We start from the raw sequence: 25,716 nt of genomic DNA, 5'->3' as shown, positions 1-25,716 counted from the left end.
TGGATAAAAGGGACAAATCCACCGATCCAATCCCTATTTACAGTAATGCACTATATTTATCTTCCTCTACTTTATTTCAGTATTCAAATTCTGAGCAAGTCAATTTTACCAACAATAAAGTTACAAAGAACAAAAGTGTTTATGGTACGTAAACTACTCTCTGCTAACAATTCCACAATGCAACATGCCATTTTTTATAAATGTGAAAATTAACCTTGTGCGACACAGCACGATGCTCACTATAGATTTAACTACTATAATATAGAGTGTGAAGTAGTGTCTAAATATAGGGAGTAGTGAGTGAAAGAGGGAAAAATATTACATTTCTAGTCGCTAAAGATGCAGGTCGGGTAAGCTGTCGCTTTTCCCCTTTCCTCCAACCCAAAGGCATTCTTAGAAATGCAGGAAAATAACTAAAACAGAATTAAAACAACGGAGGTTTAGTTTAGTTGGTTCATCAACAAAGTACATTTTTAAAGTAGTGCATCAACCATCACAGGCAGATGGATGATACTAAGGTTGTTTTGTTTGTCCGTCCTCATTGACCCATATGGGACGTCTGCAAATCATTTCCAGACACAAGTTACATTATGAGGAGCGACTGCATGAGAGACTTCTCTGAAAGTGCCTGGACCGTTTTCAGAAACAGACAAAAGATGAAGACAAATGACCTGATAGAAGAGCAGTTCTGGTAAATACTCGGGACAAAAAGCTGGCGCTCATCCAGCCGACGGAACGAGCGGCGATTGGAAAATCACCCCTAATTGTCAAATTGAATCAAGAACTAACAAACCGTATTACGAGGTTAAAGACCTCGACAGCTCCAGTTAAACTCAGTCTGAAGAGACACTTGTCTGCTTGTTTCGGCTCATGTTCATCCTTGTAATTAAAGACAATTTTAAGTACAAGTGATACTTTGCTTTCTTTGAATCATTATTCAAGCAAGATGCTGAACTTAAAGGCATTTCGCAACCTTCCACAACAAGCCCTCTAAAATGACTTTTTCCAGCCTCAAACTAGCATTGTGTGCCCCATTTCAATCATTTTCTGGATGAATTAAACAAATGCGAGCAACTCTCTGCTTGTTATTCTGCAAAAGACGATCCTGCAGCCAAAAGGTCTCAGGTTCAGTTCCCACAGCAGCCAGCTGTGTCCATCAGCAGTCACCGAGCCTCTTTCCAGCTCGCTGAAAGTCATTATGAACCAGAGCATCATCTGAAAGCCTAAAATATAAATGAACTACAAGCTTGCAACACTTTCACGTCCAATCCATCCTGTGTTTATATGTCATCCCCTCTTCAATAATTAAGGCGAAACAATGCTGAACCTGTAAAGCATAACGATTCCCTTCAGTAAAAGTTTAAGAATAGAAATTAAACATAACCAGCAAGTCTCGCTGAAGGCAGCTCATTCAGTGATCTGCAGTGTGGTCACATGAGTTAATGTCTGTTTTGCTGCTTTTATCTCTGTTTGGTAAAGCTCTCTGTTGTGACTGCTGCAGTATATCACACTTCAAAACATGTGCTGGCTCATAAACATAAGTATAAAGAAAACATTTATCAAGGCAGACACGTAAGCAAATGGAAACAGTGTTCTCTTGCCTTGTTTCCCTAATCAGGTTGTTTAAAACACCTGTGCTCCAGGTCAGTATAATAATTCAGCTTCCACAGCCATGTATGTTAATTATCTAAAAAAGCCTTAAGGTAGTAGAAAAGTAGAAAAACACCTGAATTGAAAAAGTAAGAGTGTGACAAATAAGTGCAACAAATGACAGAGCATGAGCTGAGATAAGAAGGCCAGCAACAGTTGGAGAATGTGTAGCACATGCATTTGTGTATTCATCAAAGATGGCGATTGGCAAGCAAATCTTGAGATGGTATAACTCTAGATGTAATACACAGTTTGGACCACATCCATCTTCAAACTTCCATCTTCATTTTGATCTCAACTACACACCTGTAAAGTTTCATGACTCTGTCGTACACAGTTGAAATGTTGTCATGTGGACAAAATCTGACAATCCTGCTCCAATTGGTGCCAACTGAACCATATTTTTATCGACACATTGTGGCTGGTAATGAAATGTCAGTCAAAAACTTTGACTGACATAGATCATAAAAAGATTTTTATGATCTATACAGGAACAAAAGCACACGTGGACATTTTTAACAGTTTTTCACTCTTTTTTTTTTACAAAATACATTGCTGAGTGTATCATAAGAGTGTCATTCCTGGCTGCTTTGCTGCTTACTTGAACAGTGTTGAACATAGCCAGATCTGTGATATTACACAATATGGCACGGTATGATCCTCTATAGTTATGTCCTTCAAGTCTGTGCTGTGAGACTTATGTGTTTATATGAATGCTTTTAACATTCAATATCAATGCTATGATTGTTGTATTTTTTATTTTTTTTATGTCTTATTGCTTAGTGGTGCTCTGCATGTTTGTAAGTGTCAAAGTTGAACTGTCTGTTGCTAAGCTGCTTGGCTTTTGTTGCTTCCTGTTGCTCAGCATGGCTCATGTCTTGAGAATTCTTATTTTGATTTATAAAAAATGAAAATATTCTGTATGTTATGATTGTGGACTTTGCATATCAGGCATCAATAGTTTCTTTAACCACACTGCTCACTTTTTCTCCACACATGGGAAATTAATTTCAGTTTGCAGTTTGACATATGTTAAGCAGAAGGATGAAGCCATTTAAATGGAGTTTGACTGAGGTGATTGTGGTGCAGAAATGAAACGAAAATGGAAAGAGAACCGAGGATCTGGTGGAATTACAAGTGGACTCAGTAAACCAGCTCCAGCAGCAGTGAGTGTATTTAGTGTGTCAGAGGTCAGCTGGAGGGTGAACTCTCAGGAGGCCAGAGTCTACATTTACCCGCCTAAAAAAAGACCAAAGAGCTGAACTATAAAACAGGAGGAGGCTGGGGGTCATATATACACACAGGGACATAAGTACATCTTAAGGGACTCACATACATTAAAAACAGAAAGCAGAAATGCACAAACTAGAATTTCCGAGCATCAAAGCCAACACAAAGTCTTGAATGAACAGCACCTCACTGATCTGAAATTCTGCTTGTAGGAGACAAATTTTCAGCAGTGATGTTTCTTTAGTTAAACGACACATTCCCGTGCACCATATTTAACACACTGGGGTAACAGGTCAACTATACAAGGCGTCTAGAGGTCATGAGAAGTAGCGGAGTGGCGGCTAAATAAACCTCCGACAGCTGGTCAACCACGCATCTCTCTCTTTCTTAAAAAGCTCATGTTCCACAAGACTTCCAGAAAAAACAAAACACTCGAAGCAGGCTCACCTCTACCTGGAATCACACTTTAAAAAGCTATTCAAATAGAAAAGCAGAAACAAAGGAATTGAGCAAAAAAGATTTGATTCTAGACTGAACATAACTCTTAAAACTCTGAAACTATGAATGCAGAATGAGAAACACGACAAGAGGAAATTAATTGCTAAGTGACATAAAGTCAGAGTAGACAGACTGCATTCCTTCTTGCATTTTCTTCCATAGCTGAAATGCCATTAATGATAACTGACTGAAAAACAAAGGTGTTGTTTGTGGGAATAGTGTTATTCTTCATACTTGCTGTTGTGCGACTGTTTTGAATCCTAACTATCTAACAGTTTCCACCTCTGAGAGTCAGTTTATGCTGTCACCCCTACACCACCCCACACCCAATCCATGGCCACCATAAATAGGATTTAACCCCTATAAACTGATCTGTTTTACAAGGTCCGTGCTATTTGCTTAATAAATCATTGTCATAGATTTATCTTTCATGATAAATGTGTGATTGTTTAGAACAAAGACTAACTAATAACGAATCTGCCAGTTATTTCAAGATTTATCGTTAAATCTTAATAAGCTGCCAGAAAACAGGTAAAAACGTCATTTAAAGTCATTTAAATTGCTTAATTTATTCAACCAACAGTCCGAAACACCAACATATTCAGTTTGCTGTCATGCAAGATAGAGAAATGCATCCCATTTCTATGCTAGAACCTGTAAAGTGTTTGGTATTTTTGCTTCATAAGTGACTACAACAAGTGATTGTTAATCAGAATAGTTTATAGTTAATCAAGAGTGTAAAGGTGGCTTATGCTGCAGAAGTTTGAGAAGCTTTTATGGATGTTTTTTTAGCTGTCTTTATGTATGGCTCTGGGTTTTCCAGATCCACACTTCAGCCCACAAGTGGTGATTGACACTCAGAATATTTTCAGTCAGGTATGGCTTTTTAAAAATGTAGTGTTATGTCTCTACTTCAAGGAATTATTAGGTTGAAATTTAAGAGATGAATATATTTTTTCTTTTAAGTCTCAGGTCCAGTGTTGCTGGACTTGAGACTTACCAGTGCAGCAGCTCCATTTGTGCAAGTGGCTATCAACACAACTGAGTGTGCAGTCAACCTTTTCTTGTAGTCAGTGTGACTAGAAATGATCATTATGTCTCTCTCTCTCTATATATATATCTATAATTCCATTAATCCACTTAGAAATCATAAAAAGACGCTCCTCATAATTTAACAAAACTTGCCTCAGAACCATCACATTTTTAAGTTGTCCTTTATTTCACAGTAATCTAGTGATAGTAATGTGCACTTACATAGGTACACTACAAAAAGGAACTGCCCTTGGCTAATTCAGCATACTTTTGATGGCAAAAATACGATATCGTCTTACAACAGACAGGATTCAAGTCCACACCTCACCAATTACTACCAATTACACTTCTCGAATATTCCTTTCTAAAAAGGTTCCTGGAAATGTACCTGTAGTCAACAAAGGGACCATTAGAGTCTTTGAGCTCAACAAACAGCCACTCTGCTCCCAGAAAACGAGCTCACAACACAATTAGAGCTGCAGCAAGACGAGCTGCAGCGAGGAGGACACAAAAGAGCAGACAGCCACCGGTCAAATATTTGTGTTAGATACATTTGAAGCCCAGTTTTATTCAATATGATGTGAGAGCAGTATGTAAGAGTGTGTGCGTGTGCAGGGGGGGGGGTTGTGTCCTAGTGCTGTATTATTCTGGACCACACACTCACACTCACACACACACACACACACACACACACACGCACACACTCATGCACACACTCATGCACACACACACACACACACACACACACACATACTCACGCACACACACACACACACACACACACACACACACACACATGCACACACACACGCACACCACATAACACAATAGCCTTTTTCACATGGTTCCAGCCCCTGAACAAACACATTAAATATGAATCAATATACAGACAAGCATGAACACTGTCCCAGTTACATTAATGAAACCAACTGTGTGTGTGAAAGTGTGTTTTCTTGTTTTCTACAGGAGAGGTGTGTGCGTGCGTGCGTGCGTGCGTGCGTGCGTGCGTGCATGTGTGACAATGTGTGTGTGTTCATGGTGACCTTCAGGCGCAGCTGAGGGTCTCACTGCCAGAACTGCTGTTCATATGCCTGGAATGCATGACTGAATGCCATCCACAGCAATGTGTGTGTGTGTGTGTGTGTGTGTGTGTGTCTGTGTGTGTCTGTGTGTGTCTGTTTAGGTATGTCTTTAGCTGAATTAGCTGTAAAACTGTCATTCACGGTCCAAACAGGAGACGCCAGTTTGCATATTTCTCAGGAAATGACGTTCAAAGTCTGTGTGTGGCTGTGTGTAGGTGCATGTGTGTGTGTGTGTGTGTGTGTGTGTGTGTGCACGCTCTCCTTAGCACTGTAGGCTGTGTGTCCTGTGTGATAGACAATGCCCACTGTGTGTGTGTGTGTCTATCTGTGGCTCTGGTGTGTTGATGAGGTAGTCATAGACACACACACACTCACTAAGAAGTACAAAGAGAGCTGTATTCATCCACCACCCACATACACACACAGCAACTGTTGCATGCTCCGTCATTTAGCTAATCCATACTCAAAAACACAGGGAAAGACCAAAGATGGCTGTTTTTTTATAGCTGCTTTGGGGCACTACAGTGCTCTTCAGCAGGGAACTGAAATGCCTCATTGATTCATGGGAACTCCGAGTGGCCAACAGTTAAAGATCAGTTTGAAGTATCAGGGAGTAAAAGACTGCCAGTTACTGCTAACCTGAGGCATGCTGACATGCTAATGATCATATGCTACTGTTATTTGTGGCTGTAAAGGTCATTTTAGTGTACTGTCACTCATAGTTATAAGCAAATCAAGTCTTTCATGTCTCTGGATCTGGGAATTTATCAGATTGACAGTGTTTTTTTTCTCTCAAGTCTCATGTCATCAACTGTTAAAACAAAACAGTTGTCCAATGGGGCAGTTGCACTTTTCTAAATAGCTATCTACACAACTGAGCATTCAGTCAACTTTTCTTGTGTTGAGACAGAGGTTTTCAAACACACATGTTCAGAGTCCTCGTGACTTGAGGATGTCATTATCTTTCAGATCTATTGTGAATGTAATTACATTTATCAGCTTCAAAATCAGAGAAAAAAAGACAATGAAAAAATCTGCAGCCACAAACTGATTTTTTTTTTTTTTTAAGCCTGACCGTTCATTAGGAGTGCTGCTGAAATCCTTTCAGTTATGCATTACACTGTTGGAGCACAGAGCATACTCTGAGCACAGATGGAGCAGTGGAACGTCAGGTGCAGTGAAAGTGAAACCTAATTTTTCATTGTGTTGGGTCTAAAAGTTTGCATTCACTTGCAGCCGCTGCTTCTGTCTGATCAGCTCTGATAGGATTGACAGGTCAATCATCCACCCTGCGAGTCACAAACTGTTAATGAGGAAAAAAGAACCTAATGAAGAGCTCCACCGAAAAAATCCTCCGAATTTAAAGAGGGGATACAAAGGGACATACGCACATTAGAAAGAAGAAAAAACTCTTGATGATTTCCTGAAATAACTACCAATGTACCAATGTCCCCCTGAACAACGTATGTCAACAGCAAACTCTTCAAGTGGAGCTGTCCAGTGTTAACCGGACAGTTGTAGTCCGTCCAGATCAAGAATTATTGAGTCAACTCTTCTTGAATTAAAAAAAGGCTCAAAATGGACAATTTTAATGTAATTTTTTCATCAGTCAATTCCATCCAGCATAAAAAGGACGCTGAGCTTTCTCTTTTATCCCGCAGTCTCACTACAGCACATTTTTATTCATAACTGCCCGGCATTCAGTCTGAATAGACAGCGATAGAATTACACCACTCAGAAGAAGACAATTATGCCACATCAATACTATAAGTGCGGAGCGACGCTGCGCTCAGCCATACAAAGCTTTTTCCCTCCCACTGCCGAAAGGTCGTCCATCTTGGAGCCTGAAATCAGACTCTCAAGGGCCAGACGGGGATGATGCGTGATAATCCAGAAATAAAAGATGAGGGCTGGAAATAGAATCAGAGGAGAGAAAGACAAAAAGAGGAGGACCAGGGAAGACAGGCTGTCTCTGTATCATCATCAGGGACCCACTGAGACGTAATAACGCTTTAAAGGTGCAGTGACAAATATGAAAACATAACACTGTCACTGATAGCCCAAATGTGGCTCTGCTCATATGTCCCAGGGAGGGCTAACAACATAGACCAAAGCAAACGCACTAACATACTGATTACTGTTCAACGCTCTGATAATCTATTATAACACTTGTGGTGTTGTTAAAGGTTCTGTATGCAGGACTTTTATTTTTTAATCCTGCTCACTTTTATTTAAGTAAAAACATTTGAGGACTGACATATTGAAAAGAAAGAGACTATCGTTCAACTCATTCCCCCCTTCTGCTCTTATGAGCGCTACCCCAGCTCCCACGCATCCCACAATTCCTTGTGGGCATGTCGGCAACAAACACACACAAACACAGGAGTCCTTTTTGTACTGACTTTTGGAGGCCAGGGGCATGAACATTCATACATTCATGCACACGCACACACACACACACACACACACACAGATGTTAGCCCTGCCTCGAGCAGAGCATCTGTCACTGGTCATCAGAGAAAGAGAGAACATTCCTCTTCAACCAAAACACACACACACGCATTTTCAGTTGCATATCCACATACACACACACACACACACACACACACACACACACACACACACACACACACACACACACACGAAAAACCAGTGCAGCAAACTAACAGCTCCATCCAAATTCTCTGCATCCAAAAACAGAAAACTGCCTCTCTGCAGAAAGAAAATTGAAAACAGCCTGAATGCCTAATGCTCCATTGCTTTCAGTCTGTTTCCTTTTTTTGGCTTTTGAATTGCTGCAATGTTTGTTCAGGAGTGACAGAACAGAACAGAAAGACAAAGAGTTTAAAAATGTGCTCTCAGTTACATTGATTCCTCAAATTTCTGCACGAAATTTGAAACTACACCATCCAGCGCATGCTGAGGAAGTTTTGACAAAAGATATGACAAAAAAACAATATGAAAGAGTATGTTGATTGTTGATAAAGCACTGTTGCTGTTTTCTGAACGTCCTAAAAATTTATACATGAGCAGTTTTTTGTTTATCGATTTTTTTTCAGTTTTGGTCATTTACAGTGTGTAGTTTGAGTTTTGTTCACATGGCAGTGTAGTGCATGTTGGAGGACGGCCTGCACCTGTTCATGCAGCTGACAGATGAAGATGTCATTGTGCATGTGTGGTTAGATGAAAACGCCTCTGTGATTGTATCATCCGCAATAAGATATTTGGCTGGTTTCTAAATTATTTCTCAGAAGTAAAAGCCACAACTTGTAAATAAAGTCTTAGTTTAGAAATCTTTCCCTGCAGTTGGCAACTTAAACAAAACATGACTTTGCACTACCGCTATTCATATTTATACAAGCTAATAGATTTATGGGTCTGAAAACAAATTCCAAAATAACTATGATTTGTGTCCTTTTGTCCCTGGGAGTTTTGCACTCGTTCAACCGCCCAAGTGTTAAAACATGTTGGCGTGAATGATTGGGAGATTTCCCCGTACTTCCACTGCCAACACTTTTCCTCCTCAGTCTGCCGGAGGAAGTGACCTGGACGACACCTCCTCCAGACACACATCAGTCACACAGAACATTTTAATTCCTTTATCTGTTTCCTTTCTGTTTCCTACACTATTAAAAAAGGACATTCTGTGTAAACAGCCTGGCATGAAATTCCTTTGTGTTTTTGTCAAAGACAATCTGTATTAACAGAAATAACAAATGATGCATTAGAAAGGGATGCAGGTGTACGCTTTCCAAAAGCTGTCATGTAGATGTATGAAAACAGATTAAACAAACTATTTACCACAAGTTTTTTGTCAACTTCATTCCATCTGAAACTGATGACAGAGACCTGTTTAAGGATTAAGGATGTTTCTATAGGTACAGCCTGACTTTGTTTTATTGAAAGTTAGCCTAAACCTTAAAAGAGGAGCCAGCCTATATACTCTCAGTATAAGTTGTGTTGAAAAGTCTATATAGCACAATACATTTTTTTTCTTTTGTTTAAAAAAGAAAAAAACAAGTGAGATAAAATATAATATTTCAGTAACTACTGTAAAAGATTGAGAAATAAAAATGGCAGCTAGAAATAACCAAGATGCTGATAAAAAAAATATTAAACTTGTGTCTCACACTAAATGTTCATCATGCTAAATTATACTTTAATAAGATACTTTTTGGCTAAACAATTTCATCTGAGCAAAAATCTCAGGTACTTAGCTACATGCTAACTAGCTAACTGATTTGTAAGAGTTAATACTGATGCTAAACCACTTTATTAGGATTAAGACCAGTTTCTGAGAGCACGTTAAACAGAAAACAAACCATGTACTTTGGAAAAAGAGGCGAATAATTTATGTTATTCCTTCATTTTAAAAGAAAATAACACTTGCATCTTGCGATTGCTTATTATAACAATTTATCGCCAAACTAATCCCTAAGATCAGCTACAACGAAGACAGACGAGGTTAAAAAACACAAGCAGTAAAATGATCAGCCAGCTGTTTTATTTGGATGTTAAACTGAACGCGAGCGCACCTGAAATGTAAGGAATAAGCTCTCTTTGCACAATAAAGTTGGCTTATAAACTGTGATGGACGGCTGTGTTTATCTCCCGAATAAGATCTGCTAACGTTTGTTGGCAACTTCTCCGATCCTTATTTTTTTAGCGAGCCTGCCAGATTTTCAGGTCTCAGCTGTTCACATGTGAGCACAATGTTTTGCTTTTAAATAAATTGATGGCCAAAACAACCCAAAAAAGACCCAGGATTTAATAAAACAGAAATAATCCGCTTTTCTTAGACATTTAATCTTGCAGATTACTAATCTTATATCTTTTTAACAAATGCTTAAATAAAGCCAACGAAACATGTACTATGTTAAAATTTATGTTTATAACAAACTTAAATGCTAAGTTTTACAAAATGTACACAAAGAAAGTACTGATTACAGTGTAGAGTGTAAATGTAACCCTCTGGAAATAATTCCTTACTCTCTTTGTCCTTTGAGAACAAAAGCAGCTCTGTGCATCTTCAGTTGACCGCACAAAGTTTCTTTTATTACAAGAGTTCAAGAATGAACATGAGACTCAGGAACTGCTCGGCTGAAACAGACTCAAAATAAAGTCCTGAGGGTTGATCCCATATACAGAGTCTGCTGTTGTTCTTTAAAGGAGCATTCTGTATGTTTTTACTCTGCAGACTTGTGTTATTCTCATGTTTCCATCAAAGAAGTAAATATGCATGAAAATGGGAGTGCATTTATTTGTGTATGTGTGACACAGTGATAAAGAGTGTGTGTCTGTTAGGGAGCGAAAGAATGTGTGTGTTTGGAGTCCAGAGCACATGACTGCCATCATGACAAAGAGAGAAGGAGAAGAAGAGAGGGAGGAAAGGATGAGGAAGAAGAATATGGAACAAAACACAGAGGACAAAGGTAGGAAAGAATGGAGGTAATGAAGAAAGAAGAAGAAGAGGGCAGGTGAGGTGAGAGGAAGGGAGGATGGGAAACAGAGGAGGTGAGAGATGAAAAATATGAGAAGAGAGAGAGATAATGAGTGTGAAAAGAGATCAAGAACAAAGAAAATGAGAGAAAATTAAGGAAAAGCAGCAAAGAGGTCAAAAAACAATAAGAGGACAAAATGTAGACTATGGAAAATTGGGGTTGGTGAAAGGGCTAGTCAAATGGACTACAGTGCCCAGAATGCACTGCACACCCCCTTCTGCTGTAGCATAATCTCAGATGTTCAAGTTTTGTTTCTAAACCTTAAAATTTTGAATCTGAAATTTATCAAGACAGTAAGACAAAGGAAATCAAACTCCTGGCAGGAAGAACCAGCATGTGTGCTGAAAAATAATGGCTGGTCTCCATGGCAACCAACCACATGCCTGGCCATGGATATTAATTTGGCATTCATTCAGACTAATCAATCTTTTATCACAATCGTTTTTGTAAGCTGCGATGATTAGTGGTTTAATGGATCAACAGAAAATTAATAAGCAAATGTTTTCAAACATCAATTCTACGTCTTTCAAGTCAACCTTCATTCAAAAACGGCACATTTGATGGCTTCCACTTCTCAAATGTTGCCTAAAAAAATGTGGTAAATTGAAATCTTGTCTAGTTTTATCTACATATTTTAAATTACATATACTATATAATGATAAGATACAACTTGACTTATCCTCATGGAAATTGGGCAGCAGTTGTTAAGTGTGAAAAGAGCAAATAAAACAGAACATGATAAATATATGATTAGCAATAAGGTGCAAAAACCAAATGGGCACAATGCCATTAATGTGAAGTGTAATAATGTAATACACTGTACACCTTGGGATTTTAAACAGCTATTTGGACAACACAAAACATTTGTAGACCTGAGTCTAGAAAACTTTGATGGACTTTTTTCACTATTTTCTGAGGTTTTATGGCTCAAACAATTAATTGATCCATTGAGAAATATTACATGTATAATGTTACCTCACTGGTGGAAAAAAAGTGGAAATTCTAAAACAAAAAAAATAAAATTAAATTAAATAGTTCAACAACTGTCTTCAAGCTACATTTTCATTACAAATTTCAGATTGTTAACATTTGGTTTAATATCCATAACCATTGAGTCCATAACCCTGGACCCTAAAATGTCATGAAATGTCAACATCCCCTACACCACTTTGGGTTTTCCTAACATGTTTGCTGAGAGTTGAGCAAGCGTGCCACAAAGGAGGCATTTTCTTCTCGGAGTCAGAGGCAGACAGTCAGGATCTTAATCAACCACCTGTTGACAGAGAACTTTAGGAGTTGTGTTCTCCCCGCTGTCTGATGGTTAAGTCTGAGTGGGTGTCTGCACTCTCAAGATTTGCTTCAGTAAATGAAGGTATATATGTATTTGTATGTGAATGTACTTGCACATTTGCAAAGACCATTTTTAATCTTTTGTTTTGCTTTCATATTGTGTTCATAACATTTTAGCTTTATATTATACATGCATGGATCTATTTGTCCATAATCAAATCTCGTAATGGGTCTTGAAATTTTCTTTTTCAACCAAGTGAAACAATTTTTAGTCACTACAATTTACCCAGAGTGAGAGCGTTCATTTACCCCCAACCCAGGCAGGCCGGGACAAATCCATGCTGTGCAGCAAAACCTCGTTCAAACCCAATGAATTTTAAGTGAAGTTCTAGTAGAAAAGTCCAGAATTTATAAAGATACCAAATATGTCAGGATGAATTCTGGATAAATGTGTATGAAATGGAACACGGCATGTAAAATATTTTGCTTTCATAGAGCGGAGCACCAATCGAAAATATCATGTCTTGGGTACCTCAATGTGAACATCTTACAGCTTCAATAAGGAGCTGAAAAAAAGCCCAAACTGAATTTAGGATGTTCACAAATATTATAAACTTCTTAAGTAAAAAAAGGGGTCAAAATCACAAAACTTTCAAGGCTTGTTGCTTGAGGTCATTGCTGTCTATTCTACATTCATCTCAGGAAATAACACTTTTTATTTGGTATTTTTTTGCAGTGCAGTGTTTGTTTGTGTTACTTGGGTTTTTTTGTTAGTTTCCCATGGCTTCTTTCGGTTTCTGCATAAATTTTGAAAAGCTGTTGCACTCTGTTTAATCTGCTTTTTTTTATGTGTGGCTTCTCAATCAACCACCCATTGTTGGGTTATTTCAAACAGGCTCTAGCTGTTCTGTGCTGGCTGCTGAGTGCTGCAGCTGACAGCGGAGCAGACATCACATGGCTGCACATTCAGCCCACCAGCATCTAAACTGGATCCGGGGCCTGCAGTTCAGACAGCCCAGTGTCACCGTCTGCCTGCTGACGTTACTGAGACAAACATGAATAAGTAAGAAATAAAAGCATTCATGCCTCGTGACTGAAAGAACACACCCTGCTAGAGTAATACAAAATCATGTTATCTGCAAAGAAAATCATTTTTATTTAACAGTCTTTTGAATTTTCCAAAATGATCTAAGACAATGTACATAATAATGAGATTTTTTATTTTGTGGAATAGAGGACATACCCTTAAATGAACCCAAATCCATGGTGTCCACGGGGAGTCTACAATCATCTGCTACAATTAATGAGCAGGCCAAAGTGTCTTTCCTGCTGGGAAGTGACTTCTGACCTCAACAGGGGTGGGATCATGGGAACTGGAGTCCCAAAGTGGCTGTACAGAAGCTCTAGGGAGTTGTTAAGGTTTTAAAAGGGGGGGGGGGCAAGGGGGGGTTAACAAGCGGTTAGCCTGGTAGCCCACAGAGCGAGCATGACAGTCATAAGATGTGCATTCATGAATATGTTGAGAAAGAACAAAGTGTGACTGCAGCTAATTCAAAATAAGGACAACTTTGTTGTACTTGTTTTTAAATTAAGATGTAAGGTTTGTCCCTATGTTTATATTAAGGAACTTAAATTAAAACTTATTACATATATTGACAACTTGATCAGTTCTGACCAAAATCCAATTAGTTGTTTAAAACTACTTCTGCCCTTTTCTGCTTACCCAAGTACAACTATGCACTGCAGTTTATTAAAAAAGCTATCAGGACCCTTTTGGAAACTAAAATGTTGCACATTGGTTATTGCACAAAATCAACCTGGTACTGGATCTCATAATTATATGACTTTATTTAAGTTTTTTAGATAATTTTGGTGAGATAATAAGATTTTTCTTTTAATTAAGAGATTTCAATCATAATGATGTCATTTTTTTGTGATCATTATAGTGAAAGAGTTTTCTAATTAAAATGCAATTCTACTACTAAGACCTAATCATAGGATACAGAAATAGTAATCGTGAGATAACAGATCTGGTGCACGGTCATAAAGAAACATGTTATAGAAGGTACATAAACTACTTTGATATTTGATGCAGAAATAATAAGTGTAATGAAGAATGACAGGATATTAGAGTTCATTGTTTAACATTCAAAAGCTATTTGTTAAGGGTTAAATGTCCCAAAAAATATTCACTTTTACAAGTCTCATTCAAGTACATATGAAGACAGTGAAGACAATGAGATCATATTAAAAGCTCTTAAAAAATGCCAGTAAATAATAATAATAATAATAATAATAATAATAATAATAATAATAATAATGATAGGCCTAGATTGTTTTGTTACACATTCTGTTCTCAAAAGCTAAGAAAAAAACTTCTCAAAATTCTCAAATTAAAGAAATAATGGACACAACGATTAAACTATCCCACATCAGAGAAGAAAACGTCAAAAGATGGATCAAACTGTGGATAATATTTCATGATTATACGACAAATATCTCATATTACTCTTTCCAACATTACTTATTCGAAAATTATGGAAATTCTAAAAGGGGATGCTACGGCATTCAACCTATTCATGATGTGTCATCACATTTTTACCTCTCATTCCCATCAGAGGCGGTTGCTAGGCATCGTCACAGAGTGTGAATGTTCATGAGAGTAGATTAAAAAATAACCCAATTGTAGTGACAGTGATTTGTGTCAAATGCACATATTCTGCAAAACAAACTGAAAGTGGAGTGTGTGTGTGTGTGTGTGTGTGTGTGTGTGTGTGTGTGTGTGTGTGTGTGGGTGTGTGTGTGCGTGTGTGTGTGTGTAATGGAACTGAAAAGCGGCCTGTAGTGCTTGCAGACTTTCAGAGAACCACACATAACAGCAAACACACATTCATGGGTTTGGACTCTGTTCAAAAATTCATTAGGAGGAAAATTAGCATAGTAAAGTCGGAGCTTGACCGAGTTTTACCCTCTAAACCTGGAGGCGAACCAGCGGGCCGTGACGCTTTTATCAAACACACCAAAGTACAAATGACCGTGGAAGTATCTCAATTGGATGGTGAGAGAGTGCTGAACACAGCAATATTCAAAGAGAAATGTCCCCGGTGTTAATTCAGATTTCACGATTTGTATGTTTTGTGCATCTTAGCAGCAAGTGCGTAAAGTTCAGAAAAAACCTTCATAAATCTGTCATCACAAGAGAAATCTAAAGGGGTCGCAAGATGATTAAATGGAAATGAACAAAAATCATTTCAACTTTTAAAAAAATATATAAATTTTGTCCAACAATCCTCTAAAAGTTGCTTTTTTTCCTTGTGAATTACTGTATAATCATTTCCATGTCTCCAAAAATGGCTAATAAATATGTCAGAAATACTTGACCGGATCATGACCCACTAACATAAGCAGACGGTGATAACAGGTCGCACGTACACATTGCTTTGTGTTAAGAGGTTACAAGTCAATCAATCAGGAAGCTGATATAATACATACATTAAGTCAAAAAATTAAAATTCGATATGCCGTACAACTGCATCACATGGAAATAATCTAATTTCCCTGTGATTCAGCCCGACAGGGTTGACATCTTTGGGTAATTCTTAGAAATTAGAATGCATCAAAAGTTCTACAGGTTTGAACAACACGGTGTAACCCGTGTTTGTTGTGATGCGACCCCTGGTGGATCCAACCAGTGGAAAAGTTAGAATCCTGTCAGCACACCTTCCCTATAAAATAAACTGCATAACTGCATGGTTTAATCTTGCAGAGGTTGATTATATATGATTAATTTCCCTATGAGTCTATTTGGGCATCTACAACTGTTTCTTTTGTGGTAATCGCAGTTTTCTGGCTAACGACATTCAGCATCACCAACAATGATAGTCTGTACTAGTCAGTGCTGCTGGGAGCTAAGACTTCTGGGAAACTTATTGGGGCTAATGGATGCAGTGAAATTAAAAGATGAAGGTTTGTACAGATGGCTAACAAGAGACTAAATTTTCCTGTTTTTCCCAGTAATCAGCAACACTTATTATTATTTCTTCCACCTTCTCTAGTTGAGCTCGCTTTTTGTAAATAAACGCACAGTCTTCCACTTTCATCACCTAACACATTTATTCCCTCAAACTGTCTCATTATCTTCCCGGTCTCTATTAGTCATCTTGATTTCCTCCCCTGCTGTTAGCACTCACTTATTTTCTCCTGACGTCCTCATGAATCGAGGAAAGGGAAAACCGTATAAAAGACAGTCAAAGCTGAGCGTTTATTTTCTTTCACTTCAGGTAGAATGAGAGAGCCTCACAGTAAAGGCTGCTGTGTTAATGTCCGTCATCCTGGTAGCAGGGGAACATGAACAATCTTACAATCTTCCTTCTCTGCTCGATTCAAAATGCTCTCATCTCCAAGTAAACAATCCTGTTTGCTCTGAAAAGATGAAAACAATACAGATACTGTTGACAGTTATATATAACGTTAGCCAGTGTTGTAGTATTCGAGGTCTGACTCGAGACCGCTCTTTGAAGGTCTCGCCCTGGACTCCATCGCATTTTTATTTGGCCTTGTCACAGTCTCAGACGAGGACTCCACTGGTCAAGCCATCATATATTATCAAGACATTTCTCATGGTACAAAGTCATTAGCAGACTTTTGCACAGCAGATTTTTTTTTTTTCAAAATATTATGGCTTTTTTCCAAGCTTTTTCTGAAATCTCTGATTTACGGGATTTGTTTTAAATGTGCAAACATTTTTGAGTATGAGCAGGAAAGTTGCTTAAACAAACGTGCTTTTTATTTGTTTATTTATTAATTTTACAGCGTGGTAACAAATTTGGTTTCGAGTATCATGTAATTTTGGTGGTATCAGTACCAACTACTAGATTTTTGGTACCATAACATCCCTTACTTACATCACTTTCCACTCACCCGCTAATCAAAAAATCAGTTAGAAATAATGTCTTTCACCTGGCCTCATCTAACCTATAACCATTACAACAACAAGAATTATTCTTGCACACATCGCCCACCACTGCTGAGCTGTATCATCCAATCAGATAAAGCCAACAGTTGTGTAACGGCAGTTTAATCCGCAGCTTTCTTGAAGATCAGCTGGTCTCGGCCAAGCATCGTATCTGGACTCCGTCCATATAAGAACCACTAAATGGGTTTCTAGATCAAGTCTTTAGCAAACATACTGCCAAGATCCACCATGAGCCAATGCCTCACCACGCTCCGTCCAGAGTAATCGCTCCAGAACACAGTCTCCTTTTTATTTTGGAAAGACTTTCCTTTCTTCCTTTCTTTCTTTCCTTCTCTTTGCTTTGGGGAACATGGGGATGTTTGGGGAGGTGAGAGGGGGAGGGAACACCTCAGCGGGGTTTGCTCTCGGAAATGTCACCTCGGTGACCCCTGTCGACCTCCATCTGTCTGGACAGGGCCGACTCAAGGCAACATGTCATGGAGCTGACGGCACAATGACAAGAGTGGAGGGAGGGAACGTGGAGGGTCTCTGTCTCTGCGTCTGTCTGTCTGTCTGTCTAAGTCTTTGCCTTTCTATCATGATGTTAACTCTGTGGAACATTAAGGTCGATTTATTTCAAAAATGAAAGCTGACTTCTTTCAGCACTTAATTACCTTTAACAGCAATTATTTAGAAAAAAAACATGTCCATCCTAGTCAAATTCTTAATAATAACAACATATGATACATTTGTCGCATCTAGGGTCAACAAGAGTATTTCAAGGCAGTTTAAGCAAGATCTGACCAGAAGTGTATATACATATGAGCCAAACAAGCAAATGAACAGAAGATGGGCTAAATAAATTAAGTTCCCATCAGCTTGAGAAACAAGAAAAGCTTTTCCTAAAATTTGACATATCTGTTCCACTTTTACATCAGTATGCCCTTGTAAATGTAAAAGAGTCTTAGAGAGTCCCACCCCCCTCCTCTCACTTGCTCTGATCCGTACATCTCGTCATGGAGGATGTTTAAGGATAAAATGTAGGTCAGAGCCCACATGCCTCGTCTACCACCCTCATGATCATGTTGGAAACGGAGGGTAACGGAGCAATAGTAGTGGTGGGTGGTGGTGGGACGTTGAGTGTGTTGAGGGTTTGAAGAAGGTTGTAAGCAAACCTCTCAAAACCCCTCAGGGGATCTATGAGTCTACATGCCATGTTTGCATCATTTCAACCTTGCCTACTTTTTTAGAAACAAATATAGACATTAACTGTTTGTTTTTGCACAGAAAAGAGAGCATGTTTTTGCACAGACTGGATATTGTGGTTTGATATAGAGAATGAGAATGATGGGATGTTGTGTCATATTTATGACATATTTATCCCTGACAAATCAGGATTTTCTCAGCATTTTAGATTCTATTCAAACCATATGTATTTACTATTTGAGACCAAAAACCAACCTCACTTTGAGAACTGCATAATTTTTTGCCCCCAGGAATGTCCTTTCAGGCCCCTAAAAAACATCTTAGGAAGGAAGCCATATTTAGGGTTTAATATCTTCAAACTCCTAGAGCCATGAAATTTGGTAGGGGCACATAAATTGGTGTACAACAGATCCAAATGACTGAAAGGGATGAAAACATGTCATATTTTCATTACTGGCCCTTAGAAAAATACCTATATATACATATATGTATATACATATGGACATTTCTATACTTCCAGCTAAAAATACAGCATTGTATGGATGTTATACCAAATTTCATTGGCTCTATCATAAACACAGTCTGAGGTATGGCAAGTATGACAAGCCAAGGTCGCCATTTGTTGTCTTTGTGAGTTGCCAAAAAAGGCAATATGGACTCATTCCTAGGACTGTGAAAAATTGTGTTCAGTTCAGTCTATATATGGGCATTTTGTTTGAAGTTTATGTGAAGTTTGTCTTATAGTTAAACTGAACGAGAAATAAGGCTTATTATTCTTTGGGTCAAATGGCAAATGGGAAGTGTGAACTAGAAAAAAATGTACATAAAAATTTCTATCTGATTTGATAAGAAATGAGTCAATTACCTTCCTGTCTGTTCGCCCCCAAAACGAGGGTCGAGACAGAAGGGCAGAACATACGGACCTCTTTGAGCCTGCAGCAGAGAGAAAGGCATTATGGGAGGTGTTTATAGAGTGAGAGGGGGAACCAAAAAAAAAGAGAAAGAAAGAACCTTGGCGGGAGTTTGTAACCAACTGTGTAAAAGGCTACTTGGGCTACAGAGAAACACGTGTCACAAAATGTGCTTAAATATGCCTTTCCTGCATCTTCTTCTAACATGATGTCAGATTTTCCACCTAAGCTTCATATTTAAACTTTTTTTTGGAAAATGTGCATTAAATCTGCACATGGAGACCTAACATGGACACAGTTATACGAAGAGGTTAATTCCAAGACACTTGAAAAAAAATAATAAAAAAATAAAACTTATCTATTAGCGTATATTACAATAAAATAAAGTGTCTATCATAAATGTATCATTTGCTTCCAAAAAGTCAATGTAAGTAACCCTGAGATTTTGTCTTTTTTTTCTACAAGTGAATCTCTCACTTTGTGACGCAAAACATGTGCTTCTATCTGCTGTATACTACAACTATTTTCAAGGTTTTCATAGCTTTTTCACCCAGAAAGTATATTCTTATCATTATTATTATCATTGTTGTGTTTTCAGTTGCAAGAAAACACTGTTGACTACAAATGGTCCCTTTTCCAATGCACAAAGGCTACATCACAATAATAAGAGTTCATGTTCCAACGTCAGATTTTAACTGAAAGAACTGTCAAATAATTGACCCCCAAAACGGCCCTCACATGCCGGTTCGAGCAGCAGATGCCATGTTTTCCTGTGGCCTGGCAACAACATACACTCGGGCTGGTGATGACCTAATTCACAAGCCAACCTCTATCCCTAAAGGGCAAAGCTATAGTGCGCAGAACAATAAGACCCATATACTCTGCACAGCTCCATGTCTAATGTGGCTGGAGGCAAAATGTGAGACAATGTGGGAACAGGGACTGACACAAATGTCGACCAAAGTCACTGTAATCATCTGTCCGGAGACTGCTGATAGATTCCGAGATGTGGATGTGTTGCTGTTAGACTACCAGGAAGTCAAGTTCTGCTGAGCAAGAAACAAATCTACCTATTAGGATGTATTAAAGATTAGTCAAAATAATAATGATCCATTAGCTGATATTCTTTTTTTGCATAGAAAATACATGACAAACTTATTGGCTGGTTTTTGGAAAGTTGGTCAATAAAGAATAATAAAGTTGAGTTTGATTTATTATTTAATATTTAAGTTTTTCAGTTTAACAGATTTGTTCAATTATATGAGAGAAGTCCTGTTAAGCAAGGCCTCTTCCTCACTTGAGGTTAAACTGTCGACTAGACCTGTCACAGTTATTATGAAAAATTACAGTTGGGAGTCCCTACTGCAACCACTACATCCAACCAGTACTTACCAGACAATTCTCCAAAACTCTGTAATCATACTATTACAATGTATTTGTACAGACGGTTTTAAACTATTTGATTCTTCAGTGTGTTACACTACAGTCCAAAAAAAAGTATATTATCATACAAAAAGTAATGCATCAATATTCATAAATACACCACGTGATCATGAGACAGCAATTGATGTATAACCTACATACTTTGGAAGACTGTGATCACGTGACCGATGTGCTGACGGGAGTACAGAAGGAAGCAGTCCCATACAGAGGCAGGCTAGGGCGGTTGACGGGTCAAAAACACAGGACTTTCTGTCGTGTAAACTATGAGTAATTCTGATTTATTTTAAAGTACGTCATCACGACTCTTCTTTTCCTAAACCTAACTGCTGTAACTTTACGTTAAGTACGTAGCATCATTTGTGGGGCACAAATTTGTGGGATATCACTTAAACTGTTGTATAAGGATATGTTGAGTATGTTACATTAAGGCAAATAATATAAGACCACAGTCATGGTAAACAAAGCCAACTGATAACCTAGAATTGGACCCAGGACTGTCCCATGGAGGATAAGTATCATCCGAAGAGAATATCAGCCAAATACTTGAAAATCAAAGTCCGTTATTTCCCCCCTAGTGTGACAAAAAAAATACATGATTCTCCTTGATGAAACTGGTGCAGCTGACACCTTAATACTAATAAATTACAGATTTTTACATAGTATATCAGTAGCATATGGCACAAGGGCAGCAGGAAGTCACATTCAGTACCAAAGGGACAGTGTGGGACTCAATGACAGCCCTGACTTCCATCCAAAGCCACAGCGACCATCTGCTCGGGAGTATTTTCCACACTGGCTGAAAAGGAGGGTTGGAATAAGACTGGAGCGGTGAGGTTTCACTTCTTTAAATGAGACAAAGCACTTTTGCAGACGTTCAGAGTGAAGTGTTTCTGCCATCACACCCTGACCTCAAGGCAATATGAGCCACAGCCTGCTGTGTAAGGAGCATTAAATATTTAGCAAAAAAACGTCTAGATTAAGACGTGATTTCAAAAAAAAAAAGGTTGGATGGCGAGGAAGAAGAGACGGCGATAAAGGAATGCTGGGGTTATAAATGATTAAAGCTCGGATTTCTACATCTCTTGACAATCCAGGAAAAAAAGGGAGGAGACCAAAGGGGAAGAAAAGGGATTTCCGTCACTGAGAAATCTGAAGAAACAAAGTGAAAAAAGAGGGAAAAAGCTTCATCCCGCAGCTGCTGGTTTCGACTAGAGAGGAAACAAATAAAATAAAGGACTATAAGAGTCACATGGGGTTAATGAATGAGAGGAAGAGAGAGAGAAAAAGATGTGGGAGGATGGAGACAGGAAGAGAGGAAAAAGCGGGTGGAAAACAGCAAGAAAATACTGGAGAGAGTATCGAGGTATAATTAAGATGTAAAGGGTAGGTACATCTGTGTTAAAAGGCCACCAGAGAGAGCGACAGACCCATTGCAGACCTTTGTGAAAGGTCAACATTCGACATCTCCCTTCATCTTCCTTAGATCCAAAACCACTTAATTAGATAAATCCAATCAAACCACGCTGCTTATTGGCAAAGGGTGCATCGTAAAGCTTTATCTTTAGCTAATCATAGAAACATCTGATCATGCTTCAAAAGAATACATTGGTTGCATTAAGCTTCAGTGTGGAGCGTTTTTATATAAAAGAAGGGGAAAGAATGGCTTCGAACACACGCTGTGTAAGAGGGCGTGTGAGGAACAGATGGGGGCTTTTTTCCCTCAGAACAAACATAATTGATGCTATTTTTAGAGAAAATAAGCAAATAGGTATTTGTCCAAAGCAACTAATGTAATGCAAGAAAACACAAAGTTCTTCACTTTAGCAGATTAAAATAGCGAACTTCAGGACATATTACACACAAAAAAGTTAAATATGGAAGTTCATTTTTGACCTCGTATGCAGTAAGTGTGACATAAGAGTGGTTCCAGACCTCTGCATGAATTCACTTATCTTAAATTAAATGTCAGTTTAATCTGATCATCAGCCTACTCAAAGTTCCACTAACTCGCTTTCTCAGAGCTTGTTCATAAGAAATAATACAACATCAACCGAGCAAAACCAGGGTCAGCATCATTAAACATCGGTGGATGGCTGGAGACCCTCTTTAAGTAGAGACGGGGATAAATATCTTTCACCCAATACAACCTCCTGTCAGGGTTTCACCCTTACGTCATCTGCTGTTACCTGAGCTGGCTGCATTTGCTGATGAAGACCATGAGATCTGGTTTAAAGCTTTAGAAAAGCCCCTGCTGGACTTTTGAGATGTGACTATTTTGTATTGGATGAGATAATTGCTGATTTATTACCTGGTTTAAGAACTCAGTATTTGGAATAAGTGAAATAAGTGAATAAGTGAAAAGATAAGTGAAAGATTTTTTTTTTTTTTTTTTAAAAAGGGAAATATTTTACATTCATGCCGCAACACATCACAATCACTATCAGTAGATCAGGTGACATAGCCAAGTCTTTGAACTCGCTTTTCAAGTCTAACTTATATCGTGCACGTTAGCTCACCCTGATCTTGGTTAGCTATAGGTTATTCATTTTTTTCCACTGGTGTTTTTTTTTTTTAAACCTGTTTCTTTATCAACTGTTGGGTAATTTTTGTTGTCTTGAAATTCTGTTTTCATGTATGTTTCATGTAAAAAAATAATTATCTTTATTATAATCAGTAACATCATCAGTTGTACTTACTTTTTACACACAGTTTTTATCTGACTTAGTCCAGGAGTGCAAAACCACATACTATAATTGGTGTTTTTGTAGATACTTCACCCTTAAATTCGTTCCTTCTTTGAAATAACCATTTTTGTGATTATATACTTTATATGGTGAGCGTTTTTTATGATTACATGGGTTCTTCAAAACAGTTAAAACAAAGTACACAGCATGCCTTCTTCCTCAAACCACTTTGCATGGTTTTTGTCCAGCATAATGTTCAGCATGCAAGCTTCCTCCTCTCCTGCGTGTGACCGCACCGCTAGCAGGTTAATCCTCTCATCTCTGCCTGGCAGCTCAGTACATCCTGGATTTACACAAATGCCTCCTATGTGCCTACATGTACTCTCCTGTATGTCTTACTCAATGTTGTATCAGCGAGTCTTCCAGCAAGCCTACATCTCACTGCATTTCCATAATGTCTCATAATATTTCACTGAATCTTGGGGAAAAGATGATTATAAACTTGTGGGAAATGAAATAGCTATATTTATCAAGAAAAACATGTAGAGTGGCACATAACATCAGTCTGCTGTTAACAGTAAACCAAATTCGACTTATAAAAGGTACAAACTCACAAAATCCCTTCAAAAATCAGTTAATTTAATTTGGCCAATGTGCAAACAATACATGCGTTACGAAACAACATCAGCCTGCAACTGATCCTGAAATCGTTTGTGTCTTCTGTTGAATTTGGCATAAAAGTCATGCTTCAGGTATTTGAAGATAAGTCCGTGCTCAAAATTTGATTCATACTTTTTCATCATGCTGCATTACCGTGTTTAAAAAGTTTGGGGAAATAAGACTTGTACGAAACTGAAATTACAGCCAAAGAGTACTGCATGTTCCAGGTAATTCAGGTTCAGTCCGTCTGAAAATTTTGATTTCAACTTTCGTCACTATTCAACTGCAAGTCTTCTTGAAGTGGCAGGTCTACAGCGATGTGTACCTAAACATAGCGTCTGTAGCACCTCTATATGTAAACAGAAACTGCGCCTGAGTACAGCATGGTGTCAATTCCAAACGTTACTGAAGGATTAGACTTAAACTTAAAACTCTATGGGTGAAATAAAAAGAATGTGCGAAATAAAGCAGTAAAAATAGCCCGTCTCAAAATGCTGGGAATTACAAACAGGCCTATCAGGAATGTGTTTACATGAGAGGGAAGGCATATAAACACTGTGTGGGCGCTCCACAGCATCCTCAGTGTGTTTGTGAAGTGTTTATATATTTTCTCTCAGTGTGACTTGAGGTTCCCAAACCTCTTCTCACAGCGCTGTGAGTCCACCTTTGACCTGAAGACCTTGACACTGTCTCAGGTTTCAGTCTCTGTCCTTCTGATTCTGTCACTTCTGTCTGGATTTATTCCTTTACCTTTTTATTAGACTTGCATGACTTTTGTCATTTAGTTTCATTCAGTTCAGCTAATTTGATACTGAAGAGAGGAAAAATAAGTTGTGTACTGCATTTAGTATAATGTAGGCCTGTTGTGTCTTATAATATATATATAATGTCTCCTCAAGTGTCTCCTATAATGACAGTCATTCTGATACATTTAGAACAAATTTCATTGCATGTTTGACTCTGTAGGAGAAACAGCTGCTAAATTGCCATCAATTTCCTAAATGTAATTACATTTAGCATAGTGATTACCACTTTTTTTGTTTGTTTAAAAGGTACATTTCCCTGCATTCTGAGATGCTATTTCATTACACAGCTGTTATTAAATTAGCGCTTGCAAAGCCATAAAGAGCCAAAAGCAAACTGAGCATCTGCGACATCACAGCTTATGGCGGCTTACATTATCAGAATTCACTAGATATTTCTATGTTACAGCATTAATGAGTCACTGCATTTACACATTTAATCCAGTCTGTGATCATATTTCAAATAGCATGTTTAAACCTGGTTTTTCATCTCCGTCTGCGCACAATTATAACAGTATCCAGGTTTCTGTACTTGTATAGCACCTTTCCAGTCCTGGGATCACTCAAGGCGCTTTTACACTCGTCACATTTACATACACAGTCATACACTGGTGACCGAGACTATACACACCACCTGCTACTGAGTTTAAGTCACTCACACACTGGTGGCAAAGCCACTGGGAGCAATCTGGAGTTCAATATCTTGCCCAAGGATACATCGGCATGATACAGACTACCTCTTGAGCCACAATCGTCCACTTTTGTACCAACA

The 25,716-nt window shown here is 38.3% G+C and overlaps 1 protein-coding gene across 5 annotated transcripts in view; it reads right to left on the bottom strand.

The window, feature by feature from the left end:
• LOC121951317 (disco-interacting protein 2 homolog C) overlaps positions 1–25,716 on the bottom strand; it is a 224,121-nt gene that overhangs the window by 175,888 nt on the left and 22,517 nt on the right. The window lies entirely within an intron of this gene.

The sequence above is a fragment of the Plectropomus leopardus genome, chromosome 12 (genome assembly GCF_026936395.1).
Source record: "Plectropomus leopardus strain MGB_pleo_1.0 chromosome 12, ASM2693639v1, whole genome shotgun sequence".
Taxonomy (NCBI): domain Eukaryota; kingdom Metazoa; phylum Chordata; class Actinopteri; order Perciformes; family Serranidae; genus Plectropomus; species Plectropomus leopardus.
This window is presented reverse-complemented; position numbering and strand designations above follow the sequence as displayed.